Genomic DNA, 19,298 nt, shown 5'->3' with positions numbered 1-19,298 from the left:
GAAGAAGATAGCTCCAGATATTTTTCGCTGTGACTAAACCAGTGCTGCAATTGCTCACCTCTCTGTGAGATACTTGACACCTTGCGTGTACTGAACACTCCGTAGCCAAGTACCATAGACAGGAAACCAGTGCAGGTTTCTTAAATAAAATATTAAAGAAGTAAGTAGGTGTAAGACTATCTTGCCAAGGGAAGGTGATTCTTTTCCTTTTCTACGATATGGTCCCCATGGATTTGTTATTGAAACTGCCATGAGAATGTCAGGTATAAAGAAGACTTTGTATGTGTGCAGATTATATTTGTTTTATTTTCTGTTGTATGGCAAAAGCCGGTTGTTTGCCCTTCAAAGTGAATAATGTGAGTTTAAAGCTTGTTTTATTAGTTCTTACAATATGAAATTGCTTCTGTTACATTTCAGTGTTCTACTTAGGAATGTTTTGAAGATAAACTTGTGATTGCTTCCACTGGGTGGCAATAATAGACAAGTCATATGACCTGACCAGCCAATGCTGTCATTTTTTTTTATTAGTTCTAGCAATGCACTCTGTTCCATTCTCCTGAAAAAAAGCGAGATGCACTGAGTTAGCTAGCTATAGAGCTAATTTGTATAGTAAGTTGAAATTTTGAAATATCCGTGTTCTTTTTGATATGCATAGTTTTTGTAAACCAGATTTCACAGAGGTTGCCTTCCAAAGTCTACACATAGTTTTTGATGGTGAGTTGTGCCACTGTCAAATGATGGAGTACCAGATCTTTTGTGGGGAGTTTCAGAATGTCTGCATTGAAAACTAATAAAAGGATGAGTTTAGTGTCCAAAGGAATATTTTGATTGGTAACAAGCCCCACCTAATGCATGTTTATAGAGACGTGGATCTAAAAATGAATGGGGGCGGGGAGGAAACAAGACTCTTTGAGTCCTATAGGGACTCTGTCACATGCAAACAAATACTATGGAAAGTTTTGTGCCTTATGAATTATTATTTTCAGTCGTTAATAATTTTTAATATTTTTTCTTACCATGCTACTTGGTTAATGACAATGTGATACAGGCCAGAAAGTCGAAAGAAAACAGAAGCAATCAGATCTATGACAATAACTTTAAAAATACAGTAATTTATCATGCAAGATAGATAGTTTTTGTTGTTGTTTAGTCGTGTCCGACTCTTCGTGACCCCATGGACCAGAACACGTTAGGCACTCCTGTCTTCCACTGCCTCCCGCAGTTTGGTCAAACTCATGTTGGTAGCTTCGAGAACACTGTCCGACCATAGCAGCATCTATTTTTATTTATTTGGCCCTTCATCAAAGCTTCCACCTCTCTTTTGTGTGAACAACAGTATACCTGAAGAAGTGTCTGCACCCCCATCGTTCAGCCCAGACATCGAGGTCCTCCTTCGAGGGTCTTCTGGTGGTTCCCTTTGCGAGAAGCGAAGTTACAGGGAACCAGGCAGAAGACCTTCTCAGTAGTGGCACCCTCCCTGTGGAACACTGTCCCTTCAGATGTCAAGGAGATTAAGAACTACATAACTTTTAGAAGACACCTGAAGGCAGCCCTGTATTGGGAAGTTCTTAATGTTTGATGCTTTATTATGTTTTATAGATTCTGTAAGCTGTCCAGGGTGGCTGGGGAAACACATTATTATTTTTTATCATCATCATCATCATCATCATCATCATCATCATCATCTAAATGCCTTTATAATTGTTATATCCTACCAACAAATCATATCCTACAGTGCTAAGCAACCTTGTTTATTGAAATTAATTACACTTGCTTCTAAATAGTCGTGGCTAAACGTGTCAACAAACCTACTCTTTTTACCATAATGTATTTGCTGATGGCAAGATTTGGCAAAGTTTGCTAAAAAGATGCACCATAAACTGGTCAAACTAAGACATCTCACTAATCAACATTAATGCACTCCAATTGGCAATGTCAATGTATTTCTTTGTTTTGGATGTGAGGCATTAACATGTTCAGCTTTTCTCAAGCTTCGTAAATTTCAAACTGCAGCAAGCACATAGGCACAAGAGTAAAATTTCTTCTTTAATTTAATCCCATTGACTTTAATGGGATTTGTCTAGCTAGTAATCCCCTTTCAGGTAAATCTCTGAATATTGTGAATGCCTAGCTACAAACTTGCCAGTCTAAAAATGATTACTAAATCTAAACCCCATATATAATCAGGCTCTCTGGTGGTGCCCCTTGCTCAGTGCGTAGAAATCCCTGCCTTCTTATTCTGAAGAAGGGAGGAGGGGTCCCTCCATTGCATGATACCCCCCTTCCCTTCCTCTGATTTCAGAGAGTGGGGAGAGGCGGGGTCTGCATTACCTTGAGCTTTGGAGCAGAAAACTGCTCAGTTTGAACTAGTGCTGTTTCTGCCTGCTCAAGATCCCACTACAAAATGAAAAACATCACTCCAGTTCCTCATATTCTCTGGCATATACATGGGTGGGGAACCACTGACCACAAATAAACACTGGCTAGTAAGCCAAGCCAAAATTTGTCAACTTTGGAGTATTATTTTTCAACACCTTTTCATGCTGCATAGTAGTTGTCCTTATTGCTGCTTCTGTTTTGGTTTTCCTTCTAGCATACTAAAGAAAGGGACACGATGCTTGTGATTTATTGCCGCTTGCAATTTATGCCCTTTTCCAGGCATGTGATTATTAAATCTATACAAGATCAGTGTGCACCTTCACTTTCTTAACCATGCTGCAGTACTACAGACAGTCTGTGCACATCAAAATCCCATTGATTGTAGTTATTCACAGAGAACGGTATGCCAGAAGGCAGACAAAGACTATATTCAATCAAAAGCCTTACTCAAAAGCTGGGACTAAAATGATGCCAACATGGGATTCCCAAAGGCATGCTAATACTAATGCTTAATCCTTCTGCTTTTGAACTGCAACACCATCCTAAGCCCATATGGGGAACATGCATGGAGCAGGGGAATAGCCAAGCCCCCCTGATTCTCACCTGTAGCTAAACACAATTAACGTGGATTTATGGGGCTGCTTTTGAAGATGGTTTAGAACCTGTAGCTGTTGGAGAGTGCCCAGACTGCTGACAGAGGCAGCATGGTCCAAACGGATAACACAAAATCTAGCATGACTGAACTGGCTACCAATCAATTTCCAGGCTAATTTCAAAATGCTGGTTTTGACCTATAAAGCCTTGCGTGGCTCAGAGCCCCAATACCTCAAGGACTGCCTTTCCTCACACGTACTGACCCAGACCGTGCAACCATCATTTGTAAGTCACTTTGGGTCACCTCTGTGAGGGAAGCAAGAGGAGGAGGAGGAGGAGGAGGAGGAGGAGGAGGAGGAGGAGGAGAAGAAGAAGAAGAAGAAGAAGAAGAAGAAGAAGAAGAAGAAGAAGAAGAAGAAGAATTAATAGAAGTAATATCTACCACTTGAAGAACCCAGGGTGTGTTTGTGTGCAATGGCCTGAGAGGACCTGTAACCTGGAGTGTGCAGTTTTCAAGTTGTATCTCTTCCAGGATCCTGTATCTCAGAAACAGGAACTTCAGTGGCTGAATGCAGCCCCACAAGCCTCTCTCCAACCATGCCCCCTAAATATGTTTAACACCAGAGTGACAGAAGCAAAACCTTTTTTATTTTGTAGTCATGAGATTATACGATGATTTTTGTGATTTAAAATGCGAAACTTGTATGTGTTCATTTTTAAAATTATTTTAAACCAGGGTTGGGAAACTGGTTTTGCTTGTTTTGTTTTTTACTCTAACATAGCACTGATGTAGAAGCAATTATTTGTTTGCTTAAATTTTGTATATATAACAACAAGAAAAAGCATCGCCAGCTCACATTAACAATAAAAATGTTCCATCCGTCCTGACTTAAGCATATGATGTTGCAAGTTGCTTACCTGCGTGAAGAGAGGCATGCACAGACAGAAGCCTAGAAGTCACAGGACAAGCAGAAGTGCGGATGAGCCCTAAGTCTTTATCAAGCCCTCCACTATGACCCCAAGGTCTCATTCCTAGTCAGTCACTGCCACTTCAGACCCCATGGACAAGATGACCCCACCCTTCCAACTCGAGAGCCAGTGTGGTGCGGTGGTTAAGAGCGGTAGTCTCGTAATCTGGTGAACCGGGTTCGCGTCTCCGCTCCTCCACATGCAGCTACTGGGTGACCTTGGGCCAGTCACACTTCTCTGAAGTCTCTCAGCCCCACTCACCCCACAGAGTGTTTGTTGTGGGGGAGGAAGGGAAAAGAGAATGTTAGCCGCTTTGAGACTCCTTCAGGTAGTGATAAAGCGGGATATCAAATCCAAACTCCTCCTCCTCCTCCTCTTCTTCTTCTCTTCTTCTTCTTCTTCTTCTTCTTCTTCTAACTTTATTTTTGTTTTTGTGGTTTTTTTGAATTTTGAATTTATTTGTTAACATTCTTATATTACATTGGTAAACATTGTCATATTACATTACAGGACTTACTATAATATTATTTCCAACATGTATACAAAAATTATATACAAATTTTATTTACCTAGAAAGAAAATGAAGCAAAAAGGAAAAAACAAAGATATAAAACAAAAACAAAATTTTCCCTCAAAATCATATACATACCAACACACTAGACTTCCTGTCTTTCCCGTTTTATATTCCTTTTTTAGAAATGAATGTACTCTTATTATTGTATAGTTCTTTACATATTATCTAATACATTCCTATATCAATATGTGCTCTTAATCTTATTTCTCAACTCAGTCTCACTCCAACAGCAATCAAATGCTAGCAAAGATAGCGAACCTTTACTGTATTTTTGAACATATGTTTGATATCTATCCCACTTTTTCATAATTTTTTGTTTTGAATTGCCTTTCAGGGTATTTGTTAACTGTGCCGTTTCAGCAAATTCTTGTAGCTTGTAATGCTAGTCCGTTATTGTTGGGGCTTCTTGTTCCTTCCACCCCTTTGCCACCAAAGTCTGAGCTGCGGCCGTTGCATATAAGAATACCTCCCTAAAGGCCTTTGGGATGTTCCTGCCAACAATGCTTAACAGAAATGCCTCTGGTCTTTTTAAAAAAGTTATTCCAAACATTTTTTTCAAACTTTGTTACCTCACAGCACACCTTAATTCTAGATCATTTATGAACAAGTTAAAAAGCACTGGTCCCCATACTAGTTCATAGGGGACTCCACTTTTTATATCTCTGCATTGGGAGAACTGTCTATTTATTCCTACTCTGTGCTTCTTGTTTCTTAACCAGTTACTGATCCATAAGAGGGTATAAACCCTACTGAAGGTTCCCAGTGTGGCTCTTGGGCTGAAACAGGTTCCCCAGCCATAGTCTAAATCAGGCATAGGCAACCTCGGCCCTCCAGGTGTTTTGGGACTACAACTCCCATGATCCCTAGCTAACAGGACCAGTGGTCAGGGATGATGGGAATTGTAGTCCCAAAACATCTGGAGGGCCGAGGTTGCCTATGTCTGGTCTAGATTGACTGGCAGTGACTTTCCTGGATTCCATTGCTGAACTTAGATTAGTATTGAGCAAGTGAGTGCAAATGCTGCTCTAATTTATATATATATAAAACCCAAATCCCTGTTGATTCTGGAAGAAATTACACTGGCGTTACTGAGTACAGCATTTTAAGTTCTATGAGGAGAAAATATTTTCTAAAATTAGAAGAAAATGCAGCTACCTTTTATAAATCCCTCTGATTATTAAATTTAGTGATGTGCACTTCCTCCATCACTTTCTCTTACACAGAGTAACTTATTATGGCAGACTTTAAGCAGAACTACTTTCCTTGTTCCTTGTTCTGACTCTTCTCTCTGCTGCTCTCCCATAATGCAGTTTTAAGTGAGGTTGGGGATGTTTGCTGTGGAAAACAAGAACCTTGTGTTAATTACATATTTTTTTTTAATCAGGCACATAGACTGAGCTTTGTTACTTATTGTACAGACAAGTTAATATTTCTACAAAAGATGGTGTTCCATGAAAAACAGTAAATTCATTTTCATAAAGAAGAATCCATAGTGAACCAACCTTGTTCAATCCTATTCAATTAAACTGTTGTACTGATTTATTTTGAGCTCACTGAACCAGATTATTCATAGAATTCCTCTTCATCAATACTGCTGCTATCCTTGAATTACATACCATTGGCTTGTAGTTCTAGGCAATTAACTATCTTCTTTGTAGGAGCTAAAAATGCTTCACTTGGGCTGCAGTTCTATTCACACACTTTATCGGGAGTAAGCAGTCACTGAGACTTACTTCTGAGTAAATATATATATAGGACTGAACTGTTAGGAAGTAACCTTCCTGATGTCTGAAATGCAATTAAAGACTTGAACATTTTGCATGTTGTAGAGCTTTGGAAACAATGATGGGATGCTTTGGGGGGAACATAAGGCAATTTCATTCAAACTCTGTGACTATTTGATTCATACAATTCTACCACAGCTCTCTCTATATAGGGTAAATGAAGCAGCAGGCAGGTTGCATTTATCCTATGTTGAGATGAAAAGCTGATTATGTAGCTGAGTGCAGATAAAGGGGAAACCTCTCAGAGATTAGGTTTTGCTCTCCATGTGCCCTACATTTCTGATTGACATAATCATTTTGTAGTGGTTAATTTGCACATTGCCTTTCCTTCTCTTTGTAGGAATAAATGTATGTGGTTCACTTCCTTTGGAAAATAATAAACTACAAGAGACCCCTCTTGAACGTAAGGATTTACGATATCCAGAAGCAATATTTTAAGCTTGCCTTAGAGGCTATGGCCACAATCCGAACATCTCTGTTATTTATTTTACAAATATGTATCCTGAACTTTAGTATTTCCAGGGCAGCTAACAATAATGATCATATTTACCCTTGAAGAGTAGTCCCTGGTGCTGAACTGCAAACTCTTTGAAGCTACCACATTTCAGAACTAGTGGCAACCACAACTCCATTCAACACCTGGAATTAACTATGGTTTTCTTCACTGTGGTCTTTAGTTTAAATTTTTGTTCTTGAAGTTCCCCTTTGGACTTGCCACTTTCTCTGTGCCTCAGCTTCCCACTGCAAAATGGAAATACTAATAATGTGTTTTCAAAAAAACTGTTGTGAGAATTAATAAAAACTATAAACCAGTCAACATACAGGCAGCAATATATACATTGTTTTAAACTTTTTTAGGTGATTATAAATGTCAAGATCAATTTATGTAGAAGAAATGCGGTCTGAGAATTGTCGTTAGTGCTGCACATTTACCTTGGAAAGTACTTTACATTTTTTTAAGCCATAAGTCGCTCAGCTACTTTGGGAGGGACCTGTTTGTTACTTTTCCTAACACAGCTTACACATTCTATACCATATAAATAATTATGGGGCAAGGCACACCCACTAAGTGTGTTTTTGTGTTGATACTCTTTGAGGGGGGGTGTCTATCCTGTGGACTGTTCAATAAAATAAATACTAAAAGATCACCCTTTAGAGAGGATTTACTAACCCAATTCCAAAACCAAAAGCTCTCAAAATGTTTATTGTGTGAGTTTGTGTTTTAGCATGAACTGAAGAAAGATCCTGCACAAACATACTCTCTGGAGTAGCAGGAAGAAGCGGTGCTCTGGGAGACCTTTCAAGAAGGCGTGGTGACCAGCTCCTGAACAGGCCCTCATACATAAACGTCTCCTGGAGTCTGCTATGGGCGCCTGTGTCCCTATCCTGGGGTCTGTCACCCACTGCGCCCGCCCACCATTGGTTGATCTGGCGTCCTCTGCGACAGAGCCATTGGCCTCTTAGTCAAGCCGGCGGACTGCTCCGCCTTCAGATTGGTCAGCGGCCCTGTCAGTTTTTTCCCTGGTTGAAGCTGCCGCACACACGCACAGCCGCTTTGGTTGTGAATGGGTCGGGAAGGCGAGCGCGTCTTAAGGGGGAAGGGGGAGTTCAATGTGAAGCAGCAGCAGCAGCAGCAGCAGCAGCGACTGCCTGGGGACCAAGGGCGGGCGGGGGATGTGAGTTTAGCAGAAGGCAGCCGCAGAAGCAGGACTGGGCATCCTCTCTTTTCCTCTGCACCTGCGGCAATAGCTGAGCCCAGGAGCGGGCTGCACTTCTCACAAGGTAAATAACAACCCTTTATTTGTCTGTCTGTGGGGGTAACTCTCTCTTCCCAAGTTCCCTGCAGTGTCGCCTCTTGCCAAGATATGGAGGGAAGGAAGCAGACTTTGCTCCCCTCCCCAAAAATCGACATTCAGCTCCAGGGAAGAGATGAAATCCGTACGGTCAGCACCTTTCTTTTCCCCCAGTGCAAACATCTGCCATCGCCTGTCCTTCCTGCATCACGCCGGCTTTCTCCTGCAGCTCTTATTAGCCGCATTTCCTAATGCATGATGTGGCTTTCTGGATCACCGATTACAACTGCACAAGGGGCTCCCCTCCTTGCCACTGTAGCTCTAGCCTGGCCGAGCGCGGGACCCGAAGAGGGTAAGAGGTAGCTGCACACAGTTTGCCTTCCCTAAAGCGGCTGCGGATCCCCTTCGTGCTCTAGGTGGGCTAGAGAGCGGAAAGCACATGATTAATGTTTACAGTCTCTCCAGCAGTCTATTAACACTCAAGGTGCTACGGGAGCCACACTGGGAAACAGGCAGCAGGCCAGCCCTGCTTTGAATGGCAGTATTTGCATGTCCCTGGGTGTCATAGAGCACCACACGCAAATAACTAGTTGAAGGGGGGGGGACGGACTTGGTGAATATTATTTTTGAGGTGCATACACTAGAAGCAGATAGATATCAATATCTGTCTATCTGCTTTTCTCTCTTTCCAGTCTAACTAAGTTCAAAGTACTTGCTACAATGCAAGTCAGCATAAGGAAAGGGACTTTTTAGACAGTCTAGTGAAAAGAGCATCGATGGAAGAATCATGTGCAACTGCGTTCCTGGTTTTGCCTCTCTTGCTGTATGTCAAGATTATCTCCGGCTCATTTATACTTTATTGATTTTGCCAAAAAAAATATAAACACTGGGGATGATGTGGCATCCTTCTGTGGTTAGAGTTGAAGGTGGAGCAACAGACTGAGGTGCCTCACAGAACAAAGCATCCTAAAATGTAGAGTGTCAAATGTAGAGTGTCACTTCCCCTGTCCCATGGGGATCAAAAAGAAAAGGAAACACACATTGGGGAAAAGATTAGGGGATGGGGAGGGATTTGAAGTGGAAAATGTGTGGACCAGGATGAAGTTGAGCACTTCCCTCTCCCACTCTTCTTCTTGCCAAATTTGCCTCCCTCTCCTACTCATCTGCATGTCAAATTTACCACTCCCAAGCTTTTTAAAAACCGTGATAATCCACCTGCAAAATAGCAATGTCGAGTTTGAAGTGCCTTGTAGAGTGATACAGTACTCCCATTGTTAGCTATTTTTGTAGATACAGATACTCAGGCTGCAACACTCGGAAGGTCTTTTCGGATGATCAAGTTTGATGGTGGGGGGACCGTCTGCTTGTCAATCAACTGATGTCACAATGACATCAGGTGTCCTGTTTTCCCCTGCGTGGTGATTTGAAATGAAACCACATGGCTACACTCCATAAGGTGCTAGCAATGTTTGTCGAGTGCTGTCAAGCGCTGTGCACAAGGCCCTTGCAAGCCCTTATGATCATCAAGTCATGTGGAGCCCCATGGAAGCTCAGATTGGCAGTGCCCACAACCCCACCTGATATCGTATATATGACATGAAGTGTGTGGCAGGTGGGTGTGGCTTAGTCAAGATAGCCTCACAGGCCAAATTGGGAGGCCTCTAGGTTTCCCACCACTGCCCTTGTGCATACAGGAGCTCTAATGCAGTGTTTCCCAACCTTGGGCCTCCAGCTGTTTTTGAACTACAATTCCCATCATCCCTGACCACTGGTCTTGCTAGCTAGGGATGATGGGAGTTGTAGTCCAAAAACAGCTGGAGGCCCAAGGTTGGGAAACACTGCTCTAATGAATGCACCTGGTCTGTGGTGGAGCCTGCTGGCCTATCCCACTAGCAGCATGGACAAGAGGGAAGGCTGGACCAAGAACCCCAGGAGAAGCTTAAGGAAGAATTTGGTTCCTATTTGCCCCCATCATTGCTGTGCACGAGCAGCCCAAGCATGGAATACATTGCCAAGTACGATTTCAAAACTAGTATCCCAGATCGATATGTATTCATTCTAAAAGAATGCCAGAATCTTCATTTGTTCTGCCATCCACTACACATGTATGTGAACCATCCACTACACATGTATGTGCAGAACTTTGCCTGGGGTGAAAATGTGAGAAAGACAGATTTTTCTCCCTTGAAAGTGCTGGTGATGACCTTTAAACTCCTAATTTGTTTAGGCCCAGTCCTGATGGTTCCCCTTCTCCGATACAAGCCTGCCCACTTGTGATGGTATGTGTCATTTTGTACGGAAAGGTGAAAGATTTCTCATGCTTACAAAATACCCTTGGCAGCCCAGTTCGGTGAATATACTTCACAATGCTGTGCATTTTTTAATGTGCCAAAGGGTGCAACCCACTTCCCATCTGTTTTGCAGTAGACCTGAATCATTCAAATGAACTAGGAAGACTGTGTATTAGATATGCTGCTGTAATGGTTTATCTGGCCCAGGACTGTCAATCTCCTCCTGCAGTAGGTCTTGGGGATCTCTAAGATTCACTGTTCATATTTGTTTGGCAGTGTGCAATCTACTGCAGAGCCATTCTGTGGCACACCACAAAATTAATTTAAGAAGCCTTGGATCACACGGGGGGGGGGGGGCAATACTGCACCTTCTCCCCATGACATTGCCAACTGTTGGGAAATTGGGATAAGATGCCCTCCTGAATGGGTCTGAGCTTCTCACATTCATTCATTCATTTGTTCGTTCATTCAGTAATTTGTGTACTGCTTTTCATAAAGGGAAAAAAAATCACAAAGCATTTTGCAAAAACCCAACACCAAAATTAAACACTATAATGTAAACAATAAATTTTATACACTTGAAATAGAAACAGTACAATAAAATGTCCCAAAATATCAAAACATCATAAAGCCCACAGAATTAGATAGCAGCATCATTTTAAAATCTGTTGATAAGAGCAGCTATCCATTCAAATAGCTATATTTGACTAGTAGCAAATATTGCCTCATGTCAAATTTGCCTCTCCCAAGCTTTTTAAAAATAGCAACAAGCCCTCCTCAGAATAGCAAAGCAGGGTTTGAAGTATGGGATGGGTAGTCTTGTGAAGTCATACATCCTTTGATAGATACCTGTGTACATACATACACACAAAGGCTTCATGGTGTAGTTGTTTCACCTGACTTCCAACGTAGCAGTCAAACTGCACTAACACTTACCATACTTTATTTGAAATTCATGCTGTCCATGGGGTCCTGTAACATAATTATTTATTCTTCCAGATTTTTGGACAGATATGACTTGGCCATGGTACTCCATGCTCTGGTAATTTCCAGATTGGATTATTGCAATGTGCTCCATGTGGGGCTGCCCTTGAAGACAACTTTGAAACTTCCGCTGGTCCAAAATGCAGCAGCCAGATTACTGACTGAGGTTTCCTTTAGAACTCCTATAACCCCAGTTCTAAATAGCTGCATTGCTGGCCTGTTCATTTCCAGGCTCATGCTAGTATAATATCTGAGAGAGCCCCGCCCTTTGTAGCTACAGACCCTCTCAGGTGTTAAGAGGAGGCCCTCTTGGTAGTTTCACTGTGCTCTGAGGTTTGGAGTGATGGTGGCTCAGGAGAGAGCATTTTATGTGGCAGTCTATAAATTGTTAAATTCCCTCCTCATAGAGGTGCGTCTGGCACCTTCCATATATAGTCATACCTTGGAAGCTGAACAGAATCCGTTCCGGAAGTCCATTCGACTTCCAAAACGTTCGACCTCCAAGGTGTGGCTTCTGGTTGGCTGCAGGAGCTTCCTGCAGCCAATCAGAAGCCACAGAAGCACCGCCAGATGTTCGACTTCCAAAAGAACGTTCGAAAACCGGAACACTCACTTCCGGTTTTCGATCATGTGGGAGCCAGAACGTTCGACTTCCAAGGCGTTCGAGAGCCGAGGTACGACTGTACAGCTTTTGGCAAATGCTGGATACATACCTCTTTACCTTGGCTTTTGATACCTGAGATGTGTGTTTTCAAGACACACCCTATTCCTGTGACTGGAATTGGCGTTCAGCTGTTTTTACTACAGATTTTTAAATTGATGTAACCTGCCGTGGGACCTGATGATCATAATTGCAATGTTTGGCCAAGTACAGTAGGTTTTTTTAAAGGCTTCCCACCTGAGTTTTCCTTTCTGACTAGCTTGATATAACCAGCACCACAGAAGCTGTTTGTGTTATTAGAGTGCTACATTTTCGGTTAGCGCCTTCAGACTGCTACAATTCATTATCCCTGATGATGTAGAGCTATTGGCTTTAGGCTTCTTGCTAATTGCATTTGTATGTCACAATAATTTGCCTAGATCTGTGTAAAAATCAATAGCAGACACACGTATTCTCTTCAGCGCAGCCGGTTACAAGAATGTAGTGCTTTTAACACATCTTCCAGATATTTGTTAACAATGTTGTTATCAGATATTGATATGAATAAACCCTCTTTCAAAGCAACCAAGTCAATGCTCCCACTATTTATTTTTTAAAGTTACTTTTGATGGTTAGTTAAGCTGTGATGCTTAGTACATTGGGGGGAGGATTTCCAGTCAAAAACGTACTCCCTTCCTTAACTAAAAAGTATTTTTTGGAGGGGGGGAAATCAGTAATTGATGTATTAGATAATTAGAAGTACTTTTTTATAATAAGCTATGCTGTTTCATAATTTACTGTGCAAATGCAAAACTTGTTTATGATCTTTATTTAAATGCATCTGGATTTTTAAGATTTCCATCTCTGAAATGCTGAGAGCAAGTTACAAATATTTCACTCAGAAAATGAAAAAGGTAGAACAAATCAAAGATCGATGTGATGCATTGCCCTCCTTGAGGAGTGTAAGCCAGTGAAAGTGCCTCTTTATATCAATTCCCCTGCCCTTGAGAGGACTGGTATAGAAGAAGGTGAAATGGGTGGTCTCGGTTGAGCTTGAACCAGTGTGGTGTTGTGGTTAGAAAGCTGGACTTGGAGTATAAATATCTGGGTTCAATTCCCTATACAACCACAAAGCTGACTGGCTGACCACAGGCCAATCAACACCTCTCAGCTTCATTCACAGAATTATTTTGAGTAAAAAATTTGCAGAGGTGTGAAGTTTCAGAGGTTGAATCTAGTACAGTGTATTGTGTTTGCAAAACAAAACACAGCTACTACTTCCAGGAACCCAGTCTTGTGATGAGGGCTCTTCTCTCCACCCCCACCCCCTGAAGATACCATCTGTAGCCTCCTAATAGGCTTTAAGAATGACCGAGAAGCTGGAAATAATAAAATGAAAATTCCCATATGGAGAAACGGTAACAACTGAATGTAGAAGAATGATGTCGTGTTAATGCCACAATTTCTACTAATTTCAAATCTAAAATATTATTGCGTGGACACTATTTTTCAGGGAACCTTGCAGTTTTTCAGAGGCTTTCCTCAGTGATAAGATTAGCCATGGTAGAGAACATCCCTGAAAGAGAGCTTGCCCACTGCTACCCATGTTCCTCCATAACATGCCTGCAGGGGGATATTGGGTGTGTACTAGGGTGCACATGTGATGGGCACACAGCATTGGTTGTGCCCAGCAGGCCTGATCAGTGCCGCTTTGTGCCATTTCAGAATGTGTTTCAGACTCTGTACAAGGTTTGTTGACAGATGATTTGATGAGGAAAAAGCTCTCTGAAGAGGAAAGTTTGAAAGCAACAGCTCTAGGAATTCTAGAATTGATATTATAGACGCAGTCCCTTACTCGAGTAAATGTTTCCGATATTTTAGTTCCTTGTAATCCTGTGCTGAAAAATTCTCCCATGTTTTAACAGCCATTCCCCACAAATTAATCAGAAAAGAAACTGCATTCAAAAATTTTCAAAAGAGAAAAAAATGAAATTCTCAAGGGTGGGGCGCAGGTTTGGGGGTTTTTTTTGTACATACTATATTTTTGAGTTCGCTGAGGGGTGTTTGTGAGGGAACTTCCTTTCATTTGTCAAATCACCTCATTAGTGGTCCGCACTCTGCAGCCAGAAGACCCATTAATGCCCAGGGGAAACCATCATGAGGCCATTCCTCCTGTAGGGCTTTTTTCAAATCAGGAACCGTCGACATCTAGGGAGGCTGCAGAGTGCTGAAGAAATGGGTACTATAAAAATTTATTTTAAAAATGTACACACTTCCCGCAGCCACATTGCAACAATAACTTAATCTCAAGGTTCCCAACCCATTGAAATTTGAATCAAATTCTAAAGTGCCCTGGAAATGAGGCAGAAAAATGAAAGCCCCTTTCCCAGGGCTGGCAGGGGCAGACAACAGATTTTAGAAAAACATAGGAAGGGCTCTGCTGGATCAGGCCAATTGCCCATCTGGTGCAGCTTCCTGCTCTCACAGTGACCAACCAGATGCCTATGGGAAGTCTCACAAACAGGATCTGAGTGCAACATCACTTGTGATTCCTAGCTACTGGCATTCAGAGGCATTTCGACGCAGCACTGGTTCTTTCATTGCACTGAGCAAGCATGCATCATCAACACTGGCTGGCAAGCTACAATGCATTAGTTTATTAATATCAGCTTATAATAATGAAATCTTGATGCAGGCTTTGCACTGAAAGAAGCCCTTGGTTTACCATTCCAGAAATGGTGCTGTGATCGCTACGAACAAGTATCCCTTCCTGTGCTTTGCAGCTGAGTCAAGAGCCACCATTCGAATTCCCCACATGTCTCTGATGTGGTGTTGCTCTGCTACATCAGGAGCATTGTGGAATTTCCATTGGGAGTCACCAGTGCTGGTTAGAAGGTTTGGTGCCCACTGTTTAAGTAAGGCAGGGAGAGGAGTGTGATAAAGGAGGGGCCTTGGAAGGGCATTTTGCCATAGGCACCCTTGAACCTGCAGCTTGTTTTGCCTGGGAATCTGTAAACACAGGCATCCATAAGCTGTTAGAACATGATTTCTATAATGTGCCCTTTGTATGGCTTGTTAACCTGGAGGAGGGTGGGGGGAGAACCCTTCTCTTAAATAGCTATTTCGTGTCAGACCTCTATATCCCGAGGCTAATGGCGTTTCCTTCTCCCTGCAATTAATTTTTTAATTTTTTTCCCTTTGGACTTTGAGATCAGCTGAATCTTTCCCATGCTTCTGGGCCTGCAGTTTAGAGTAGGTAGATGTATTTTGCTGTAATATCTTTTATAATATCAAGCCTTGGGTTATTGAGTTTTGTTTTGTTTTGAGAAAAGCTTTCTGTTTTGCTTAAATAGAGCAGATGTGATGCTATAGACAGTGAAGGGCGTGTTATTCATCTAATGCAGCCCTTCACCAATCTGGTGCTCTCCCAAGCCGCATAGCCTCATTTCGGAATAAATCTCAATGACACTTTAAATAAGCACTTAGGCATTTAGAAATAGCCATTTCTAAATACCCCCATTTTGAAGAACTGCTAGGCGGTTTGAAAGTCTCTTCTGCCTAGTCTTTCAATAAGGTATGACCAGAAAAGCATTTTTTATTATAAGGGTGTGTCTGTTTGGCATTACTGCTTTGACCAAGATCTTCTAACGTAGATTCTGTCAGACTCATAGAATCATAGAATTGTAGAGTTGGAAGGGATCCCGAGGGTCATCTAGTCCAACCCCCTGCAATACAGGAATCTCAACTAAAGTATCCATGACAGATGGTCATCTCCAGATATTAGAAGGTCAAATGCCACTGGAATCAGATATGATGGGGCTTGAGCCATAAGCCCTCCTGATCAGAAATTATGTTTCAGCTGAGAGTCTTGTACAAAGGGAATATGTACAGCAAGAACAGTGTTTTTTCAAAGTACGGAAGATGATTGCGCCAATCTCAAACATTGTAATTTAAACAGCAAGCAGCTGAACTTTGCAGTGGCTTCAGATCGCTAACTTAAAAGAGATTCTGCAGAATGAACAGGCACTAAAAAGCTAAACAAGTTTTGCTCATTTAAGCATGCACCATTGGGTCATGACCTCAGGGTCAATACAATTAATTATATCAGCAAAGACTGTGGCATCATGCATAAGGCTAGCCATAGATTACTAGATGGTATCCTTGTGAAAAGCAACATGCAAACAGCCAATGCACAATTGATCCTTAACAAACAAAAAACTTTGTAACCAAAAATGGAGTTAAAAGGGGGTGGGCGGGAATGCAGATTACTGTTGTCTTCATTAAAATAACATAATCTAAGTAGTATTTATAAGAATTTGGCACAGTAATGTTGTTGCTTTTCCAAAATAGTGTAGATTTTATGCCAGCTGTTTACCATGTGGTATGATTGCTAACCTTTTGCCAAAAACTTGAGTATTTAATGAATACCTTCTATTGAAATGTTACTGTTTCATCTTCATATACAGTGGTATCTCGGGTTAAGTACTTAATTCGTTCCGGAGGTCCGTTCTTAACCTGAAGCACCACTTTAGCTAATGGGGCCTCCTGCTGCCACCGCACCGCTGTTGTTCTGTTCTCATCCTGAAGCAAAGTTCTTAACCCAAGGTACTATTTCAGGATTAGCGGAGTCTGTAACGTTAAGTGTATGTAACCTGAAGCATATGTAACCCAAGGTACCACTGTAGTCATCATGGTACGCCATAAAGGAAGATGGGAAACTGATTTTTATCCGAAGATGTGTCTTAAAGTATTTGAACAGTTTTTTAATAGTCTGCATGAGAAATGTATTACTGTTTTACCAGCTAGAAAATACTGTCCTTTAAAAACTATGAATAAAAACCTAACTACAGTGGTACCTCGGGTTACATACGCTTCAGGTTACATACACTAACCCAGAAATAGTACTTCAGGTTAAGAACTTGCTTCAGGATGAGAACAGAAATCGCACGGTGGCGGCACAGCAACAGCAGGAGGCCCCATTAGCTAAAGTGGTACTTCAGGTTAAGAACAGTTTCAGGTTAAGAACGGACCTCCAGAACAAATTAAGTTCTTAACCAGAAGTACCACTGTACTTTTTCAATGCTTTTCCTGGTCCTCTGCTTCATTTTGCTTCTGTTTTCAAAACCATCTTGCCTGTACTTGAGATGCTGCACAGATTCATTGTGGCTTATCTTGGTGATCTCCAACCTTATGTTCTGAGTCATTCCTTTGACGCCTTATATGAGCTGGGCAAGGTTCACAAATCAACTTGGCTGCCTTGCTGCTCATGGTGGAAGTATATAGCATTTTGCATGCATAGAGCTCCGTTTTGATCTCTGATAGAGGTTGCCAAGTTTTATTTCTTCTTCCTTGAACAGTTCTGCTCTAATAATTAAAACTAGAAATCCTTTGATGTAAGCTTAGACCAGCAGTTGGCTGGGAAGAGAGTGAATGAGAACAACGTAATACTATCCAAAAGCCTGACACCCACTTCCCCCAAAACCACATTTAAAAAGTAACATCTGACCAGAGCCATAATGATTCTGGTCAAAAGAAAGGAAAAGTGATAGAACAGCATTTCCTCTCAAATGCCAGCACTTCTTCTCTTTTACCCATTTTTTTCCTCCAAAGCACTGGTGTTGACCTATAAAGCCTGGAATGGCCAAACACTAAAGCAGGACCACCAAACTGGTGCCAAACCAGTGGTTCACTAGTTTCATTCCGGTAACACATATAGTTGAAATTCTATGGAATTAAATTGCAATACAATAAAATGCAATGTTGGAAATAAAAGAAGAAATAAAAATGCAGTTAAAAATCATATCACACCTAGCACAATGGCCACATCAGACAGAAGAATATTAGTAAGCAGTCCACTAAAGCCTTATGGAATTTTCAAGTGGTTTATGTGTATGGAGAGGGAAGTTTGGGAACCACTGAGCTAAAGTTTTTGAAGGATTTTGAAGGCTTGCTATGAGGCTCTGTTCTAGACCTCCCCACTTATGGAACCTAGGTAGGTAGTTATCAGGGGGACACCCAGTCTATGGAAAAACCTCCTTGAAGAAAAATGCTTGGCACCTCTTCTGTTTTTATTTTCGGCTAATTGTTTTATTTTGCATGTCAGCTTGAAGCCTGTTTCATACGTGTTAGTTATTTTGATGCTGTCTTGTGGGAAGGCGGTTTATAAATATTTTTAAATAAAGAGAGGATAATAGTAGGTGTCTCCAGATAAAATATCTTCTCCCAGCATCATTAGAGCTTTAATGCGTAATTAAATAAATTTCAAGTAAGTTTATGTAAGAGAGTGGACAAACATAATAGGTTGGATCCAGACTTCAGAAAAACACCCCCAAACATTTAAATCAAGTGGACAAGAGAGCCTAAATAAAACTACATTGGTATAATTTTTGAAATTTGATCAAATTGATTTTTTAAAAAAACAGTATGGTCAGGAGAACTGCCCCTTCCATACCCACACAGTTGTGTCTCCCTCAGTAGCGTGGATGGAAAATAGTGGAATGTACATAAGCACACACACAAAACCCTATAACCCTTGAAGTGTGGGAACGCAATTGTAATTCTGTATGTAGTTTACAGTGGGAGAGCACTGAATGACAGCTTCTAGTGCTACCCCATCTAGAAGCACATCAGTATTTGGGGGAGGGCAAGAGGAATAAATTATGCTATGTACCTTGAAATCGGGAACGCGGGTGGCGCTGTGGGTAAAAGCCTCAGTGCCTAGGACTTGCCGATCGAAAGGTCAGCGGTTCGAATCCCCGTGGCGGGGTGCGCTCCCGTCGCTCGGTCCCAGCACCTGCCAACCTAGCAGTTCGAAAGCACCCCCGGGTGCAAGTAGATAAATAGGGACCGCTTATCAGCGGGAAGGTAAACGGTGTTCCGTGTGCTGCACTGGCTCGCCAGATGCAGCTTGTCACGCTAGCCACGTGACCCGGAAGTGTCTGCGGACAGCGCTGGCTCCCGGCCTATAGAGTGAGATGAGCGCACAACCCTAGAGTCTGTCAAGACTGGCTCGTACGGGCAGGGGTACCTTTACCTTTACCTTACCTTGAAATAGTTTTGGGGTCTGGGTGCTGCATCATATCACAACAAGAAGATAATTGATTGTGCAAGGAATTTTCTTCAGTTGCAGTATTAGACTCTAGGAAAAGAACATGCTTGATTGCCTTATCGGTTTCCACAATAATTTCTGGCCCTGATTGGTTGTTCTGCCTAAGCAACAAGAATTAGCCACATGACATATCATTGTCCTTCACGGGTTAAGTATTAAGAAGAATTGTTTTTCTGTATGCT

General features: G+C 41.8%; 1 protein-coding gene and 1 long non-coding RNA gene across 3 annotated transcripts in view; one reads left to right on the top strand and one right to left on the bottom strand.

Annotated features, from left to right (window-relative positions):
- Window positions 1-4,469: 4,469 nt before the first annotated feature.
- LOC309337292 lies at window positions 4,470-7,676 on the bottom strand. The gene is made up of 3 exons (XR_014154154.1): window positions 7,560-7,676; window positions 6,851-7,041; window positions 4,470-5,851 (listed from the first exon to the last, which is right to left on the bottom strand). It is a non-coding gene; the product is annotated as an uncharacterized lncRNA (long non-coding RNA).
- Window positions 7,677-7,968: 292 nt separating this feature from the next.
- Window positions 7,969-19,298, top strand: part of FMN1 (formin 1) — a 153,431-nt gene continuing 142,101 nt past the window's right edge. For both annotated transcript variants that reach the window (XM_081858606.1, XM_081858604.1), the window contains exon 1: window positions 7,969-8,082. The gene's annotated coding sequence lies outside the window, so the exon portion shown is untranslated. The remainder of the gene's footprint in view (window positions 8,083-19,298) is intronic.

This window comes from Podarcis erhardii (assembly GCF_964252035.2).
Source record: "Podarcis erhardii genome assembly, chromosome: 1".
Taxonomy (NCBI): Eukaryota; Metazoa; Chordata; class Lepidosauria; order Squamata; family Lacertidae; genus Podarcis; species Podarcis erhardii.
Note: the sequence above shows the minus strand (reverse complement) of the source record. Positions and strands in the feature narration are given on the sequence as shown.